The following is a 10,632-nucleotide window of genomic DNA, read 5'->3' as shown; positions in this document are numbered from 1 at the left end:
GGCACTTGTAATAATAATCCGTCTACGAATAATGCCATCGGGATGGCCCTAGCTTTGCCGATATTATTCTCGTCTGTTTGAAAGTCAGTTGAAAGGGGGGAACACACAATAATTCTAGTGATCATCAATAGGGGGGGGGGGGAGTGCTGAGAAAATTCAAGACGAAGGAGCAGCCAGTGAATTCGAGAGGCGGACAATTAGGAGTCTTGGACAGAAGGGGAATATCAATGCGAGTTCAGGACTCGAGTGGATCAGACTCAAGTGCGGAATCCAAAGCGAATCCTTTGAACATTTCGTTTCCTCCAAACAGGATCTGCTCTCTGCAATCATGTACTCGGAGGCTTCGTTTGTATTTCGCCTTCGCCTCACCGCTGTTGCTGCTGCTGCTGCTATTGTTTCTGCTCGCTGCGCAACCATCTCTGAAGAGGTTCACTGGCTATCTACTTTGAGAACCCGTCTTCTAGCGGGATATCCCACAGGTTGGAGTGGAATCCGACGAAGGTAGCTCTGAGATATCTCGAAAGCTATCATTCTTTGACCGAGCTATTTTTCGACGCTATTATGAGGGCTGAGGGAGAGAAGAGTCTTTCGTTGGTTCGTCATCGGACTTCACGTGCAACGTGCCAAGGATTCCCGAACGGCTCTGGGGCGCCAACGAGCATCGACAGACACCGAATTCGGAACAGAGCTTGCACGGACTCCCACGATTAGCTGCAAAAGGATCAGATTCTTCCGTCTCCCATATTGTTCTGAAATAGTTGTGGAATACTTCCCGCTCTACAGAGACCGGAATCTAGTCGGGAAGCTAGCCCATTCTTGGGGGAAACAGGTGCCTGCTCACGAATACTTGTGGGACGTTACTCCGACGCGATTCACGTCGAACATTAGAGGCAGACTGCTTTCCTTGCCTGCCGGTGCGCGAATGTCGCCAGTGCATCACCGAGCCAAACTCTGCCGGTCCGACCCGACGCGGCGCGGCTTCGACAACTGAAGACAGGAATCCTTTGCCGAGACTCACCGACCGACATTAGAAGCGCAGGGACATTCGTGACGGAGTGCGCATCCGAGGCACTTCTGTCGGATTCTAGACTCTACTACGATAAGTCGACGATTCCGATAGACTCCGATTCTCTGTGGGATCCCCTTACGACTAGAAACTAGTACAGAATCGCTTGAAGACTTCCCGGATGCGCTTCCAATGGTACTGCAGAGACGAATAGATGGCTGAGTCTATAAAGCGGATGGTCATTACACGGAATAAATGTATCTGTCCCGTACCGCTACGTTGCTGCTAGTTCGGGGGGAGAACGCGTACAGGCCACGGTTCGAAAGTGGACCCGGCGGAGCTATTGACTTTCTCGCAGACTATCTAGGCGGTGCTGCGCGCTATCGTTGTAGGTCTAAGCTAGAAAAAGAAACAAAGTGCGTTTGCAGAGATGTCTTATTCTACGGAAGAGCAACGCCTCATGAAGTGCTCTTTTGTGTTACCGGGGCTGTTCTTGCACACGGGTCCGCATTGAGCTCTGGTATACTAAAGCTTCGCCCCTCCCGAATCGCCATACCCTCCTGAAGTCTCTTCCTTCGGGGGCAAAGCCGAAGGCAGGAGAGAAAAAAAACTGGCGACTGGGGGGATATCCGCCTTCGGAGAGAAGGTGGGGTGTGTAGCGGTGCATTTTATAGCGCTTGAGACATCGAGTTTAAACTCGAGTCTGCTCCCTCTAACTCACTTGGATTTTCCAAGCGAGCAGAGCTCTTCCCCTCGATGTTAGTCATGCTGTACGACTATCATTACACGACGTTAGCCTCGCGTTTTCTCGGTCCTGTTCGAAAGAATCAGAGAAATGTGAGAAAAACGCAAAGAAAGAATTTCCCTAAAGAATTCTATGTGTTGGCAAGGGACTACTGGGTCTGCGCGGGAGCTCGCGGGCGTCCGCCGACTTGGATTATTTTTCTCTGAGCTATGGAGACAAACCCGTCTCGTATCACTTCAGAAACCTTCGTAGAGTACCCTGAGCGGAGCTGTCCAGATCCTTGCGCAACCCTTCCTCAAAGCCATAGACGGATTTTGATGACACAAGTTATGCGTTTCCAAGGATATCGAAATATTTCCCCCAGCTAATCGATCCAGTCGGAATGCGGCCAGGTATTCCGCATATCGAAGTGCTCCGTCCTTGGATGAACTCTCCAGTGACCGCCATTCGAAGCTCGCTCTTGCTTTTAATTATAACTTAGTTTTCGCAACGGAGCAGATTCCTAGTCAGGAGAGAATACAAAACCGGTGGCGGCTGCTCACGACGCGTCGCCGGCGTCGAGTCGCTCCGAAGTGTCGTCGCAACGGCTCCAAAATAAATACGACTCATGTGTCCCATCGAGCGGGAATTGAGTTCGCTCGACGAAAATGATTTGATGGACCCCGGTGACGTGTCATCCATCGTGATGACGTGCTCGACTCCAGGGGTTTCGCCCATTGGTCTCCGATCGGGGCTTCATTGAAGTTTGTCGATTTTCGCACTTTGCTTCGACAGCGTAATCTCGTTCAGCTTCGCGCCGCTAATTCCGCGATCACGGAAAGGGAGGCGAATCGTAAAACAGAAAAACGAGGGAGTACCCCAGTTCTCTGGAGCTTGGTCGTTATTTCCAGTGTCCTTACAACCTTTCAGAATCTCTCGCATAATGCGATCAGGATAAGCTATCTGTCCATCAGTTATCTCCTTGTCAAAAGCGATTTCACGGAATGCGAAGGGACGGAAACGACAAGTCACGTTAGAGTTTTAGCAGAGCTCAACGTGTTACGGGGCGGACCACGTGACATTCGACGAAGCTCGCCGGGCGCCTGTCAGCACGCCGCCGGGTACTCGTACTTTCGGCATTTCCGGCCTTTCAGCGCGACCCTCCCTCTTGCTCCCCGCTGAGCCCCAACAATCCTTCGAGAATTCCCTCCGGTCCCCATCATTGGCTCCGACTTCGTCTAGAATCGGCAAACTCGACTCCGGGAATTCGGCATTCACAGCGTTCGCGCGGTACCTCCGTATTTTTCGCGGAGGTTCTTCCCTTTCGTCCCCGAGCGCTTCGAAGAGACAGATATAGCGATTGTGTGCATCTGCTCGTCTTGTTTTTCTCCAGGTTAGGATTCCTTTCGCTGCTCGGGGCAGCATCGCCAGCGCAGACCGCGAGGGGGAGCGGAGTAAAAAGGCGAATAAAGCGTGCGAGGATCCGGCGGAGGGCCACGACGCGGTCGAGACAGCATTTCCCGATGTTGTTTGCCGCTGGACCAACTACTCCTGACGCATTTTCGTATTTCAACATGATTGAGGTTCTCAGTGTCCAAGTGCGTTGCACCGATTCCGAGCGACCTCGCATCGGCGGTCGAACGACCGGCCACCAAATCGGAGCCCATTAAATGTCGGCCCTCGTCCGGGTCGCGCCAGTCTGTGAGTTTCCTGGGCGAAGCGCGAGCAATGCGGTGCGGTCCGCTGTTTTGGCGAAAACCTTCCGGCTTGTTTTGGGTCGAAACGTACGGAAAACAGAGGGGCGCTGAAGGGGTTCCAGGGGTGGGTTTAGGGTCAGGGGGACATAGCAGAGAATCGAGCTTCTCTGCTACAGACTACGTGGATGGGACGTGCCGTCGCGCGCCAGCGGAACCGGCCACCAAGGGTCAGAGTATCGTAGTTCAAAGAGCTGCCGAATACGAACGCACAAGAAGTTCGTGCCGATTCTGAAGCTTTCATTTGTCAGGGGGGAAACTGAGCCGGACGATGAGCGTCGAGATGTTTTCCGCGAAACCTGCGAAAATCATCGGAATTGTCTTTCCTATTCAGCACGAGCGAATAAATTGATTAGGGGAGCGATAGCATCTCGAAAAATCAAGCGACGTAGTGCGCAGTCATCAATCAAGTGAAATCGAGCTTGCTGAACTGAGCGGTCCCTCGATGTCACGTTACGCAGGCATCGGAATGGAATAAGTGACCGGAGGGTCGTCGTCGTGGGTTGTCCGGAGGATTCGCCAGCTCTCAACTCTCAACGATGCGGCGTCGGCGCTGTCGAATTCGAAGGAGCAGTTTTCAAGATTTTCTTCCAGCCTTGAAAACAGCTGCATGTTCCCAGGGAACAAAAGATTATCGAGCTCCACTTCCAAAAGCGCCGAGTTCTTCCCGGACATGGTAGATATCAAGAGTACTTACGAGTGTCGCCGGCGGATCATAAGGATGATCAATACAGGAAAACACTATTTCGCGTATGCTTATAGAGCGTATTTTGGACCGAGTCATCGAAGGTCTTGGTCACGCCTCATTTGCGATGCTCTATTATCCCTAATCTGGCCCGGAACCTCGGAGAGAGGTGGAGCAATGCGGCCTGAGAAAATATGTATCACGGCTGAATCCCGAGATATCATGATATCATTTGCCAGAGGCCTGGAAGAGCGACTGGGGGTGAATCAAGGAGCGAGAGGGATGGCTGCTCTGGGCCAAAGCGATTTGTGAGCTCCCCATATTCGCTTGAGCTCTCGCCAAACCTCCAATAAATTTTGATTTTCCTTCTTCGTTCCGCCAGCGCTCCCCGACCCGGAAAGATAGTTGTAACTTAGGAGAATGTTTCCAGATGTTCTCTAGATGTTGTTCCGGTAGGCGAGACTCCGGAAGTAGCGGAGACCAGATCCAATCCCGAACTTCCGCTGAAGACTCCTTGTCCCGAAATTCTCGAAATTCCGAAGACTCGTACCAATCCTCCGAGCCCTCCCTTCTCTCATAGAAAGCATATTTCTCGCTCGAATCGAATTTTCTTTCAAGTTTCCGGCCGGGACTCCCCCCAGCAATCTCGACGATATTCGCTTGCCGCACGACTCGAATCCCCTGCTGCAAACAAGCTCCCGGATTTTAGGAAGGAGTTCGGTGCTCGACTTGACTCACCCGAGGGAACTTTTGAACGGCCTTCGTTACGCCATTCTCCGACTCATTCGTGCTCGGTCATTGGTGAGAGTGATTGTCTCAACTCCATCTATCCTCTCTTGACTCTCCGATGTTCGAGCTCAGCGTCATCTGCGTTTTGTCGATCTCAGACGGAGCCGGTCGACTCCTCGAAACGTCTCGAGCATCTGAATGCTTGGTTTTGAGGAGACCTCGGTCGGCTCTCTCCGGACAGAAAACCGACTGAACGAAAAGTCCCCCGGTCTCTGAATTAAGAGCGCCAGTCGACGTGCTGGAGGAGCAGGGAACGGGAAGCCGATCCGGAATTGGACAAATAATATTCTGAACGAGTTTCGCAACAGCAAAACGTGCTCACGTCATTTTTGAGCAAGCTCGAACATCGTTTCGCTCTTCTTCTCCTTGGGAATTCATTCTCAAAAAGATCCGAGTTTCGTTCCATCTGTCGAATCCTTGAATGCGCCGACTACTGCCTCCACTCAATGGATGTTGTGAAATCTGCTGCGAACTCCGCTCATCTCGAGCGTTCGACTACGATGCGAGTTCAGTTTCCCCGCGCCCCGACTCCCTCGAACTCGGTGCTCCATGGAAGGAGGGTGTCTGCGATGCGACATCAGAATGACGTCCGATTACGGGAAGTCGAGACGTCGCTTGCCTTCGATCACGTGTGAAGACAGCGGAGTAGGCGTTTGGAATGAAGCGGAAAAACTTCCGAATACCGTATTCTAATCATGAGAAGTGACGTGCTCGCTCCTGTGGAGACGAACTTTAACGAGCCGTCGCTGACGTGAGAGGTCGACTCCGCGCACGAACTATACGACGTATAGAGCGTCGCTTGTCAACGAGGTGCAGTGTCGATCTAGTGGCGAACGGGTGTCGCCATGGAGAACGCAACGTTTTCGTTTCACGCCGAATTACAACCAAATGTCGTCTCGTCTCGCATTTCCCCGCCCCGGAGTGGAAACGGCCCCTCTGACTCTCTCACCTCTCTCCCCTTTTCCGACATCTGGCCAAGAGCCACTATTTCCGGAGGAAAAGATGAAAGCTCGCACTGTAGCCGGGAGCCAATGGATGAATGATGATATTCTATTGCTTTTTTCCTGAACGTCATCTACCGACTAAAAGAGCTCAGCTGCGTCTTCTCCTCCATCGAAAGACCATGATTATCCCGAGTGGCTTCTCCACCGACGTGGGTCCGCTGGTTCCGGAGCTGTCTAATATTCGCTGAGGTTGCGAAGCGCCCTACCTCCCTCCGCGAGTCCTCTCGTGTCAAGGCATACTTCGCATAAACAAAAACATAGCTACAGAGTCACCGCTTATTATTTCTTCGTTGGGCGTGATCGTTCAGCCGTCGCCGTCGGTTTTCCGCACCGTGTGGAATTGGGGCGAAAAATGAAAACGAAGAATATCCTCGAGAATTATGAACAAACTCCCTGCCGAAATCCAGGGGTAGAGCGGTAGAGGGAGGCAGCTGCTCGCGATGACTGTCAAATGAGCTTTCGTGAGAAGATCATATCGTCTACAGTGTTATGCGTGGCTTGGTCTTATCAGGCAACATCCACGTGGTGTGTGTGTTCTTGCTTGCCTGGCTGCCGGCGTATGTTCGGACGAAAGCGAGGCGGGTGGACTCGGGTCTGGCCGTCCCCGCGGCCAACCTAACGGGAGACGTAATATAACGTCACGAGACAAAGGAAAGAGCTCGGCTCTCCCGGTCACTGATGCCCTCCCGTATTACCGGTCATAGTGGAGCTTGGTCGGCCATCGCCAAAATGCAACTGTCATTCTGTTCTTTATTAGAGACCCTGACCGGAGCTCGAGGAGATACCTCGGCGCGCCGACGAACGAAAGATGGAATCCTTAGTGGGAGCTCATCACTTAGTGAAATTGCCTCAAGCGTTCCGCGTAAGCGGCCGGATTGCGAGGCGGCGGCTCGCCCCTCCGGCCACCTGTTTGAATATTCGATAATTCTTCATTCACCGCAATCGCACGCTTGCAACTCTTACCGTACGCCGCTAGGCCAAAAGCTTTTATGAGCTCTTGGTGCTCGCTCATATACTTTTGCCGCAACCCGGAGCAATCCGTCACTTTCAAGCTGATACTAGCTTTCTCTCGTTCAGCTACCGTGCGCTAAAGAGCGGAGTCCGAAGTTCTGAGGCTTCGGCGCCGGCGTGCGTCGGCATCCTTCGTTGAGTGGCCGCAGGGGAATTCATTCAGCTTCAAAGAGCTCGTCTGCCGGAACCACTGGATACGAACAGACAGTCAGACAGACACACACTTATTTGGGGAGTTTTCGCGCGCGGTTTTCGTTTTCATTTTAGAACGCCGAGAGGCCTCGGAATTCATTACGGTCATTACGGAGCGAGTCGAATGAGGGAGCGTCAGGGGCCGGGGCACGGAGCGCACGGGCACGGTCGTCGTAATTCAGCCACAAATCACTCTTACGTTGTAAGTATTATCTTGTATGGGGTCCAGTGGCGCTTCAAATTTATGTTTGAATATCATACATACCCCAGCCGTCACTCACGTTCCCCCTTTGTGAGGACGGGAGGGGCTGCGATACATGAAGAGGCAAAGGGCTCGGACTAAGCTGTACATGGATGATACCGCTGATGGTCGTCGCTCACGTCATTCACGAGAATAGAAAGCGAGTATCGTAGCATGATGCAGTCAATTCGACTCGGAAAGAAATTCCCTCGATGGCTCCTCAACCTCGGCAATGCATCCTTCATCATCGATGTCTCTGTTCATCATTTCATTTCGCAGGAACGAAGCTTGGTCGGTTGTTTTCTCTGAGGCTCGATTGATTGGTGTGACGATCTCGAGCTGCTGCTCCTCCGTGGATTTGTCGAATCCGGGCAGGTCGGAGTTCGGACTACCCTGTCCTTGAGACCGGCACCTCAATCGCATGCAGCTTCAGAATAACTGGTGGGACCATTCGCGTGAGCCTCGCTAAAAATAATCATGCCCGTCGTCAACATATGAGTGACACGGCACCGGGCGTGCTAGACAAGGACACGTTTGTTCCGGGGAGCTCACTGATTTAATTACGTCATTGGGATACGAGTACCCTAGCCGCAGTACTCCGACAGTTTCATCGTGTGCCTTTTTTCTTTTCATGTAGGTATGTACCTTGCATTTACATTATTCACGGAATATTCCGTTTCGGTGACCCGATTGAGCTGGGGGGAGGAGCTCCGGGTATAATGAGCCCCTCGTACAAGAGGATCTCTATACCGGGTGGGTGTTCGGCTGGAGACCCCGTCAGGTGCTATGATTCTCGCTACGATCGAGTCCGAATTTATTCTCCATTCCGTTCGTCACAAACTTCACGCTAAAACGATGTCTCGAGATGAACTGAGAAACATCATGAGGGAACGATAGAAACGACTCCCCAGGGAGACGAAACGGGCAGGCGATGATGTTCGACGATATCCACCTGCTCTCTCTGTCGGTGCAGCCACCGCTGCGATACGATGACGGTGCGGACGGTCTACGTCGAAATGTATGAGGAGCTTTTGAGAAGAGCTCACTCGTGTCATGTTGCACTTTCCTATGAGTGTTCAATTTGTTTTATTGTTGACTCCGTTCTGTCAAGAAGAGGGAAAAGCACTCGTCCGCCCTCGCTCCGGGTTCCGGGTAGACCTTACGACGACGTCGTCGATGCCTTTTACACCCTCAGCGCCGCGTCGTCGAGAAGAGCGCCTGGTCGACCGCCCAAGGTAGACAATCGGAGAGCTGGTTGTTTCACTGTTCGAATCCGCGTTCCCATTTGCGAGTCCGGGCGATCTGAGCCCTCAAAGCTCGAATGAATCTTTGTACCTCCTGAGACCCCCTCAGTATTCACCTCTTTTTATGAATAGAGGAGTTTGAGGGACGACCGACCTGACGCACTGCATAAAGTTAATGAAATGGTCGAATGAACCATGTCCACTTTCAGGCGGGTGACGCGGAGCGGGCGACGTGGAACGAGCTGCCTAAGTCGAGGAATGATCAAACATCACGACGAGGTCCTCGGAAAAATCTTGGAGGCCCGGCATTCTACGCTACTCAAGACCAGCTCTTCCTCGGGTGGTATATTGATCAGACGATGAGCCAGTGAGCAACGCCAGGTATCGGAGGCGTGGGTCGCCAAGTCGGTTTAGGAAGTTATCACCGCTCGAAACATTTTACATCTACCCCACGAGAGTGAGTCGGAGATTCTTGATGCATGTCTGCAATAATTCATATGTCTTCCCTCGCCGCCTGTATACGAGTCGTTCTTCGCGATGAATATCGCTCATCCTCTAACTGAATGTTGGCGATCGATCGCGCGACCTCAAGTTCTCCAGTACGTCTTCCAGTCACTCCTCGGCGACAAGTCTCAATGAAATCTCCCACTGATGGCTCTGACGACTTTTTCCAAATTGTAGGCAAAGAGTCTAGCGGTGAACACCTACCGGTTCGACGGCTCTCGACTTCCTCTTTTTGAGGGAAAGAGCGGATAAATTCCCCTTCGAATCACGTCAGGTACACCAGTCACAAAATAGATCGTTCCAAAGCGTGAAGCACAGATATTGTTCCACCCACTCACTCTGTAGGGGCTCCTGCAGCGTTTGGACTCCCGTCCGTCCAGCAGGTGCCGGTATGAGCCCTGCGTGCTTCTGACTCGCCACGCAGTCCCTGTGTGGAGAGAGTCGCCACGAAGGAGAGGGTAGGTCCCCCAGAGTGCAAGCACCGCACATGCAGCAACCTTTATTCCGACAAATCACACGCATGACTCGGATGGATTTCTCAGCATGGGTACGCGGACGTCAGAGGCGCGAGCCCCGTTGCGGCCGCGTCGAGAGCGCCTACAGAGCTCATTCCTTGCCGGGAACGTCTGATTTTTCCTTAGCTCTCAATTCCATCGGTGACAGCATTCACGGGGAATTACGAGGATAGAGGGTACTTCCCGGGAGACGATCAACATCCCCGTTTCCCAGTGCACGTGGAGTTCGGGAGCCGCTTATCCCCTAGATTTCCCCCTTCCCCCCCCCCGGTCCTTCTTCGATATATACATATATCTATGAGACAGAGCTGATCCTAGCGCCGAATCGGGATCATTCATCTGGCGAAGAGCAGCGTTATCAGCACGCCAGATAAGTCGACTCCGTGAAGCGAGTGGAGCTGTTGCTTATTCCACCCTTCAGATTATTATCGCCCAACCTGCTCGATTGGCCTCACTGATGTGACTCCTGAGAACCTCGATGGAGCTGATTCTTCAGTCACAATCACCGTGAATATTCCAGTACAAGCCCCTCTCCAATGGAAGCTCGTCTCGGACAGGAGCTCTCAAGGGGAATCGAATTAGATTTCCGAGAAGCTCTGTTGCAGAACATACCTCGAGTTTCAGAAGTCACAGGAAATCCAGCTTACTGAAGGCTCTTCTCACTAATCAAATCACCGTCATTGAACAACCGCGCGTAGAATCATGAGAAGCTCTCCTGTAATAAAAGCCCCTCTCCAATAGAAGCCCCCCTGCTTAGGGGTTTGAAATAATAGAATACCGAGCTTGTATTGGAAAATTACGGTGATATTTGGAGTATTTATCCTCTCGATCGGTGCCGGAGAAATCTCTCCTCCGGACCGACCCGGTGCCTGACCTTGACGGGTTTCGTGATTTGGGGGGTTGCAATGGAGTAGCATTATCAGTATTCCTCGCGAGAAGAGTCCGACTTGGGCAACCACCTCC

This window comes from Galendromus occidentalis, unplaced genomic scaffold (genome assembly GCF_000255335.2).
Source record: "Galendromus occidentalis unplaced genomic scaffold, Mocc_1.1 scf7180000077529, whole genome shotgun sequence".
NCBI lineage: Eukaryota > Metazoa > Arthropoda > Arachnida > Mesostigmata > Phytoseiidae > Galendromus > Galendromus occidentalis.
This window is presented reverse-complemented; position numbering follows the sequence as displayed.